The 8727-nt window shown below is 41.5% G+C and overlaps 1 long non-coding RNA gene across 1 annotated transcript in view; it reads left to right on the forward strand.

Moving 5' to 3' along the window:
* Positions 1-8727, forward strand: part of LOC109396209 (uncharacterized) — an 81098-nt gene that overhangs the window by 21550 nt on the left and 50821 nt on the right. Inside the window, exon 2 of the long non-coding RNA XR_002126811.1 lies at positions 505-558. This is a non-coding gene — a long non-coding RNA (uncharacterized LOC109396209). The remainder of the gene's footprint in view (positions 1-504; positions 559-8727) is intronic.

The raw sequence follows: 8727 nt of genomic DNA on the forward strand, positions 1-8727 counted from the left end.
ACTAGACTGAAGAACAAAAGGACAGCAACTTGTCTGTTCCCCTTCCCTGATTCCCCAGCGTTGTTCCCCTCCCCCAATTCCCCAATAAAATCTTTTAAAGAAAAGTGTCATTACTCAGTGTTGGTGAAAGTATGAAGAGATGGGTACTTATGTGCCCTGCTGGTAGAAATGTAAATGAGTAGAATCTTTCTAGAAAACTATTTTATAATCTGTAACAAGGGCCTAAAAAATAGTCATACTCTTTTCCCCAGTAAACTCAATTCTAGGGAATTTATGTTAAAGAAATCATCAGAGATGTACAAGAAGATATATGTACAAGGATATTCCTTGCAGCAGTTGTGTAATAGTGAAATCTTGGAAACAGCATAAATGTTTAACACGAGGGAAATATTACAATCGCCAGATAAAATATGCAGCCATCAATATGGATGGTTTTGCATATAGGTACATAGAATAATGATGATGATGATGGCCAACATTTATTGATCACTTACTATTTTTCAGGGACTACGAAACCTCTATACATGAATTCTCTCATCCTTGCAACAACGCTTTAAAGTGAGTACTATGGTTATTCTCATTTTGCAGGTAAGAAAACCAAGGTTCAGAAAGGTTAAGTAATTGCCCAAGGTCGCACTGTCAGTAAGCAATAGAGCCAGGACTTGAATTTAGACCTGTAGACCTGAGTACTCCAAATTTACACAAAGGCTATTAACAGCAGTAATCTTTAGGTGATGGGATTATAGTGGTTTTTATTTTCTACTTTATAATTTTCTGTATGCTCTTAATTATATGAAATAACCACTCATTATTCTCATAATCAGGAAAATAATAGTAACTTCTCCCTGATATTCTTGCCACACAGAGATACACTGACTCCTGGTGGAAGGGTCCAGGAATGAGGGTAGGGCCAATCGTCTTGAGTCAGGAAATACTAAAGAGTCTCCTTGGGCTCGGCTTCCCCTGCTCCATGACTAGTCCAGGTTTTCCCCAAGAACACTGCCACCTAACTACAGACTGGAAAGCAGCATTGGTTTGGGTTCCTTGATTCTGTACAAGTAGAATGTTGCTGAAGAGGGGAATGGCATATGGGTAGTGACAAAGGGTAGGAATTGCCTGCTTTCTGAATTTCCTACTAAAATTGCCTGCTTGAATTCCTGTGTTTCACACTGCTTGCCTCATAGCCATGTGTTATGCAGCAGGAGTTCTGATTTGGCACCTCTTGTATGCTTCTCTGCTACCTCTGCATCCATACCAGGGGCCAGGTAGCCTCCCTCTGGCTCTGGTCAGGCAATAACCTTGATTAGTTTAGGCAGACTTGAGGATCTCAGTGGGTCATCATAGCTTTGTGCTATTTCTATAAGTATATCAGCTACTCTACCTTCATAACCAGTCTTTTCCCCAAACTTGGATTTTTTGAGGGAAGATGAGGCAAGAAAATGTAGCAGATTCAGTGTGAACCCTTCTCTAGGCCTGGGAAAACTTTTTCAATACTCCTGCCTTGCTAAGAACAAATCAGTATATGAAAGAAAGACACTCAGGGAGTTTGCTCCAAGGTTCACTCAGAGACCTGGGAATGCAACTTAGCTCTCCTGCTTCCTAGGCCTCCCTGTGCTATCTATATTTAGCCAAGCTACCCTAAGCCTTGTCCATCTTGTCTGAAAGCCAAAGTAGACACACAATTTGCTCATAAACATTCCTGTGCTTGCCAGCTCATGCCAGCCAACCATTCAGATGTGGTTTTAAAATGTGAGCCTCCTCTTGCACCCAGTTCCTGGGGCCTGCAAGAATACCCACCAAGAGATCAATAGCCTGAGTTTTCCCCAAAGCCAGGCTACCTCCGCCAAATGCCTTAAAATGAAAGGCATGTCTTTTACTGCTTTATCTTGGCAGGGCTCAGTTGAATGACTTCCTCTCAGACCCACTGTTCCTGGTCACAGTTCTTTGAGTGTGTTGACCTACTTTCTCCCCTTCAGAGGGAAGACAGAAACCAGGAAATGCATCCTGCCAGGACTCTTGCTTTCAGGAGCATTGATTCTGTCTTCTGGCCCCTAATCCTTTCCCTTTATCACTCTGCTATCACCACTTCAAGAACCCTGAATGTTGCTTATTGTACCGCTTTTACAGCTGTGTTCTCAGAGGTAGTATGGCCCACACATCACAGGATTGGGGGCAGAGCCATCCCAGCCTTCCTTTCCCTACTACAGCTCATCGTTAAGTGGCATCAGCAGGACTAAAGTTGTTTCTGCGTGAGAATCTCTTGGGAATCAACAGAGTGTCTCTGAATTTGGTCACCTTAGACCATGAGACTGGCAGCATTAGGGACTGAAAGACATCCAGCTTGAGACACCTGGCTTGACTTAAAACACCTGTGGTGTGGACCTCCAAGAAGAGTCTTAGGTGACTCAACCCTTTAGTTGCCTTGACAGGCAGAATCCCTCTTTGGGCAGTGTGCATAGGTGACTCTCAGATTCTTACATTGCTCCATTTTCTGTGGCTCATCAGTCATTTTCGGCTGTCCTTACCCTGCCCAGTCTGTATGTTGTTGCCCACTTCCTCTAGCCATCAACGACAGTTAGCTTGGAAAATACAAATATATACTCATTTTAAAGTTAATGTGAGAAAAGGCTATTAGATTGATAAATATGCTAGAGCTCAGAGGTAGGATGTGGATGGGTCATAGAAATGTATTCCTAAGTGCAATTTTGGATTATCTTTGGGCTTTAATATCCTGTCATGTCTGTTCTCCATGACCATGGGTAACTGAGTGTATCTTTTTCAGCGCTCCTATCCCTGGGTGCTTTGTCTTCTTTCTTCCTCACTCGTCCTTGTGTGCAGAGCAGATTGTAACCAGCCTGTCTCCTAGTATCCTATCAAATTTCATTTACATTGGGTAACATGGGATTTTAAAAACGTTCCAGGTCCTTTCACCAGTTCCAAAATCATATTGGAGTTGTATTAGCCACAAGAGCCTGCACCTCAACTGCTCAGTCCAGTTGGGCCAGGGTTAGGGTGAACCGTCTCTCTGGAGAGCAGAGCAGATAGCGGGAGGTGAGACAGGGGGTAGCTACAGACAGCAGTCTGGGATTTTTACTTGGGGGGGACCTTTCATACTCGTGGCTGTGAAGTATCTGTCCCCTACCCAACTATCTGGGTTGAAGGCAGAATGAGAATGAATAACAACAGAACCTCTGCATTCCCAGAGCTAGAGAGGGGAAAGGTGACTGGGATGGGGCATGAGGATGAATTGCAGATAGTGGATAGAAAGGGTGATATTGCCCAGGAGGTGAATGATAGAAGGATCAATAATGAAAGTTATTACCTTAACATATGCCTGAAAGTTTCCCTGAGACTGAAGTGAGAAGAGCCAGACTGACAGAGTGAAGAGAAGGAAGGGTACAGCACTTGGAATAAGCCTGCCCTGTCTTAGAGAATGCACTCCAGTGCAGCAGTGTCCTATAAACCTTTCTGTGATGAGGGAGATAGTCTTTGTCTGCACTCTCTCATATGATAGTCATTAGCCACGTGTGGCTTTCAAGCACTTGAAATATGGCTAGTGTGACTAGGGAACTGAATTTAAAATTTTATTTTATTTAAATTAATTTAAATTAACCACACCACATGTGGCTAGTGGCTATCCCATGGGGGACAGTGCAGCTGTAGAATCATAGTTGACACAGGCGCATGGAGGCGGTTTCCCACAGTGATTTAAAGCCTAGACTCTGCAGTCTGCAGCCCCATAAATCTGGGTTGGCAAACTTGGACAAGTTACCTAACCCCTTTGAGCTCATTTTCCCATTTTCAAGATGAAGATTATAACAGTGTCTACATCACAGAGGGCTGCTGGAAAGATTAGATGAGATAATTCATGTGAAACTCTTAAATAAAAATGCCCGGCCTCTGTGGAACTCTTAGTAAATGGTTGCTGTTATGATGTTTTGATGTTAAGATGTTATGATGTTTGGTCTTGTCTTATTTTCCCATGCTTTGGCCCTGGTCACTGAGCACCAATAAATCAACCTACCTTGCTAGTGTCTAGAGGTGTGAAGATAATGACATTTGTCCTTATTGACCCCCTTGTGCTCCATAGCGAAGGATCTGTTATTTGATTTTGCAGCTTTGTTGTGTCTGAGCTATGAAGAAAATGAGATTTTAAAATGAAAGAGAAGATGAAATAGTCAAGGTCAGAACAATAACGTGAAAAAAAATCCCATTGCCAATTTCCCATTCATGGAACAGGCATTTACTGAATCTTTACCGAGAGACTGGTGATTATAATCACAGACTCTGGAGCTAGAATGCCTGGGCTTGTATCCACCACTTACTAGCTGTGTGACCTTGGGCAAATTACTTAACCTTTCTGTATCTATTTCCTTATTTGTCAATCAGGCATAATACTAGTACCTGCCTTGTAGGGTTGTTGTAAAGATTAAATGAATCAATACCTGTAAAGCATTTACAGAATTAGTTGGCACTGATAAGCACTTGATAAATATTGGCTGATGTGGTTATTATATGCTACGCACTACATTAGGTACCCGAAAATCAAAGACAAGTAAGCACCATCCCTGCCCTCATTAAGCTTATAGGCCAGTAGAGGGAGAAAGGTACATGAACACATAAATACAATAAGGTGTTACAGACAATAAAGATGGAAGCATGCACAGGATACTGAGGGGATATCAAGAAAGAAGACAGATCAAGTTGGCTTGGTTGGAGGGCAATCTAGAAACTTCATAGAGCTGGATAACAGGTGGTAGTGGGGAGCATTGTAGGTGCATGTTTGCAGTTATAAACAAGGATAATAAATTCAGAGAACTAAAGGCAATTGATAAATTGGTATGTCTAGGATGTAAGGGAGAGGGACTAGGTGGAAGATAAGGTCAGCAGGAAACAGATCCTGAAAGGCCTTTTAAGTTATGTTGAAGAAATTGTGTTTTATCTTACATAATGGGAACCCATCTAAGGGTTTTAAGTAAGGAACTACCATGGTCAAGTAGGAACCCAATGGCAACAGTGAAGGGCAAGACTGGAGGTAGACACACCAATGGGTAGGCTACTGTAATCTAGGCATGAGTTACTAAAGTAACTATCATGGGGATGGAAAGGTGGGGAAAAGTACTGGAGATGTTAAGAAGAGAGCTAGTTGATTGATGAGCAAGTGATATACAGAAAGAGGACCAATTTCGGAGAGGAATTCTATGGAGTCATTATGGGACATGTTGGGATTATGTAAGGCAGTTTGATATGTGGTTCTCAAATATGGGAGAAAGGTAAGGACTAGAGATACAAAGGTAGGAGACATCAGAACTCAGCATCAAGCCCTCTTCTAATTCTCTGCTTTCTTCTTAGGTTATCTATTTCCAGGACTTTAAATACTGTCTTTATGCTGATGAATTTAAATTTCCAAACTTTCATCTCTAGCCCTGACCACGTTTTATAACCAGCCATCCACTTAGGATCTCCAGTTAGATAACTACTATACATCTCAAATTTAAGATGTTCAAAACTCAGATTTTGAGGCAATCTCCACCCCCACCTGGTCCTCCCTGATCTCAGTGAATGGCACCCACAATCGAGCTAGTTGCTTAAGCCAAAAACCCAGAGGTCACCTGTGATTCCTCCCTCTCCCTCATCTCCTTTCTCTCATCCATTAGCAAATCCTACCAGTCCTATCTTTGATAAACATATTCATATCTCTACGTCTCTCCATGCCCTTGGCCTCCACCATAATACAGGCCACTATTGTCTCTCTCCCAGATTATTGCAGCAGTCTCTTCCCTGCTCTCCCTGCTTCCATAGGCCCTTCTCCACACAACAGCCAGAGCCAACTTTTAAATAAGTAAATCAGATCATATCCCTCACCCTGCTTTGAAACCCCTCCAAGGGCTTAAAATTAAACTTTGTATAACATCTAAGCTCTTTGACCTAAAAAGACAATAGCTCTTGCCTGAGTCTCTGATCTCATTCCACCCTGTTCTCCTTGTTTTCTATGCTCCCAGCTATATAATTTGGCAACTTTATTTGCCTCATTCCTGTTGAGTCTCTAGAATCCAGGACAGTGTCTTGCAGGAGCTCAATGAATATTTGTTGAATGAATGACTCAGGATATGGGTAGAGGTTGTTTAAGCCATGGGAAGTGTGTCATCTTAGGATCATGAAAGGGATGAGCAGAGGAAGGAATGCTTACAAAAGCAACTTGCAGAAACAAGAGTAGTAGGGGGAGAAACAGGAAAGTGATGTTACAAAAGGCAATCCCACTTCCCTCTCCAAAAGTAACCAATGCTAATTGATGGGTAGGTATCCTTCCAAATTGTCTTCTATATATTTACATACATTTGCAAATGTTTATATTACATGCATATGTAGTTTTAATTTTTATATAAAATGAGCTCACAGTACATGCATTATTCTATCACTTGCTTAAAAAAAATTAGATGTGGGCCGGCCGAGTGGTGCATTGGTTAAGAGCTGGCTTGGTATGCTGATTCGGATCCCACATATGAGGGTCAGTGACACTGCCCTCTACAGCTAAGATGCTGAACAACAGCTCAACCTGGAGCTGGGCTGCCGTGAGTCGCTGGTGACTTAGGCTGCAGCCCCTGCTGCAGTGGGTTCCCATGGGCTATCGTGTGTAGCCAGCAGCCAGCGTGCGTGGCCAGCAGCCGCAGTGAGCGGCCATCCAGAAGCCGGCGACTGATCTGCTTCATCCGGGAAGGGCGCAATGATGGTGCCAACTTGGGCCAATGAATCAATGTCCTCCGCAACTAGACTGAAGAACAAAAGGACAGCAACTTGTCTGTTCCCCTTCCCCCAATTCCCCAGCACTGTTCCCATCCCCTAATTCCCCAATAAAAATCTTTAAATAATTGTATTGAGCTATAATTAACATACCATACAATTCACACATTTACACTGTACAGTTCAATGGTTTTTTGTATATTTACACATATGTGCAACCACCACCATAATAAATTCTTAGAACATTTTTATCACCTCAAAAAGAAACTCTCTACCCTGTAGCTATCACCCTCTTATCTCCCATCCACCTCAACCCTAAGCAACCACTAACCTACTTTATGTCTCTACGGATTTGCTCATTCAGGAAATTTCATATAAATAGAAGCATATAACATGTGGTCTTTTGTGACTGGCTTATTTCACTTAGCACAACATTTTCAAGGGTCGTTCGTGTTGTAGCATGTATCAGTACTTCATTCTTTTTATTGCTGAATAGTATTTCATTGTATATATAGACCATCTTTTATTTATCCATTTATTGGTTGGTGGACATTTGGTTGTTTCCACTTTTTGGCTTTTATGAATAATATTGCTATGAATATTCAATTACAACTTTTTTTGTGGACATGCATTTTCATGTTTCTTTAGTATATGCTTAGGAGTGTACTGGGTCATATGGTAATTTTATGTTTGACATTTTGTGGAATTGCCAGACTGTTTTCCAAAGTGCCTGTACCATTTTACATTCCCGCTAGTAGCCTATGAAAGTTCCATTTTCTCTATATCTTCACCAACACTTGTTAGTATCTATATTTTTTTTATTATAGCCATACTAGGGAATATGATATCACTTACTTTTTTATTTAGCATGCCTTGAATATTTTTCCATATTGACACATATAGATGTCTTGCATATTTAACTGCTGTGTAATATTTCACGCAGAGCATGCTTTTCAAGGTGTCTATACCATTATGTTATTTCCTCCCCACAGCTCAATAGCCTAGAAATAGAAATAGCAGTGAGGGATGATGGCATCGATCCAGATTTGGAAGTTGTGTGGCAGGTAAGGCAGAAGGATAAGGTGAAGAACAGTGTTGATGTACTTGAAGTAAGTTATCAACCCTGGGGCATATCAATCCTGCATAAGTGACAGTGACAAGGAGCTAGAGTGGATGGTGTAGCTCCTTGTCACTTTCAGGCTTGAGCCCCGAAAACAGAGGTTTTGCATGACAATGGAAAGACAGTTTTTTGGTTTGTTTTGCATTTCCTCTGTTGATTGTTGTTTTCCTTTTTAAGATGGCATCATTCACTGCTTTCCCTTAAACAGATCATTCAGACCTTATGACCTTGTTTTGTGACTCAGAGTGGCCATTATGACAACCTGCTTTTGGCCTGGACCTCTGAGGCATGTATAAGTTTGTCTTTCTCTATTAAATGGGCCCCAGATTTCTGTGTTTTTGAAATTCTATCTCCTTCAATTTCTAACTTTATTCTTTTTGGTGTGAGACTGACATCAATGTTTTCTAGGTTCTTTTATTGTGCAGTTGTTTGATGAAAGGTTGATGTCATGCATCTCATGTAAAGTTCATTGGTTTTATGGTAGAAATTTTACATGTTGTTTAGATGCTTTTTTCTCTTCTAGGTTTGTGGTTATATTATGGCAGAGGTTATGAGAAACCTGATCTCCAGAGGAGTGCTGGTGCTTCTTTAATTTAATTAAAAAATAAGCTATTTTTGGCAAGCTAATTTTCTAGCATTGAAGAATTCAATGAATAAGTTTGTATTCACCTTATTCACACTTTTTTTTTTTAAAGATTTTTATTGGGGAATTGGGGGATGGGAATAGCGCTGGGGAATTGGGGGAAGGGGAACAGTCAAGTTGCTGGCGTTTTGTTCTTCAGTCTAGTTGTGGAGGACTTTGCTTCACTGGCCCAAGTTGGCACCATGATTGCGCTCTTCCCGGGCGAGGCAGATCAGTTGCCGGC

This window comes from Hipposideros armiger, unplaced genomic scaffold (genome assembly GCF_001890085.2).
Source record: "Hipposideros armiger isolate ML-2016 unplaced genomic scaffold, ASM189008v1 scaffold_508, whole genome shotgun sequence".
In the NCBI taxonomy this organism is placed as follows: domain Eukaryota; kingdom Metazoa; phylum Chordata; class Mammalia; order Chiroptera; family Hipposideridae; genus Hipposideros; species Hipposideros armiger.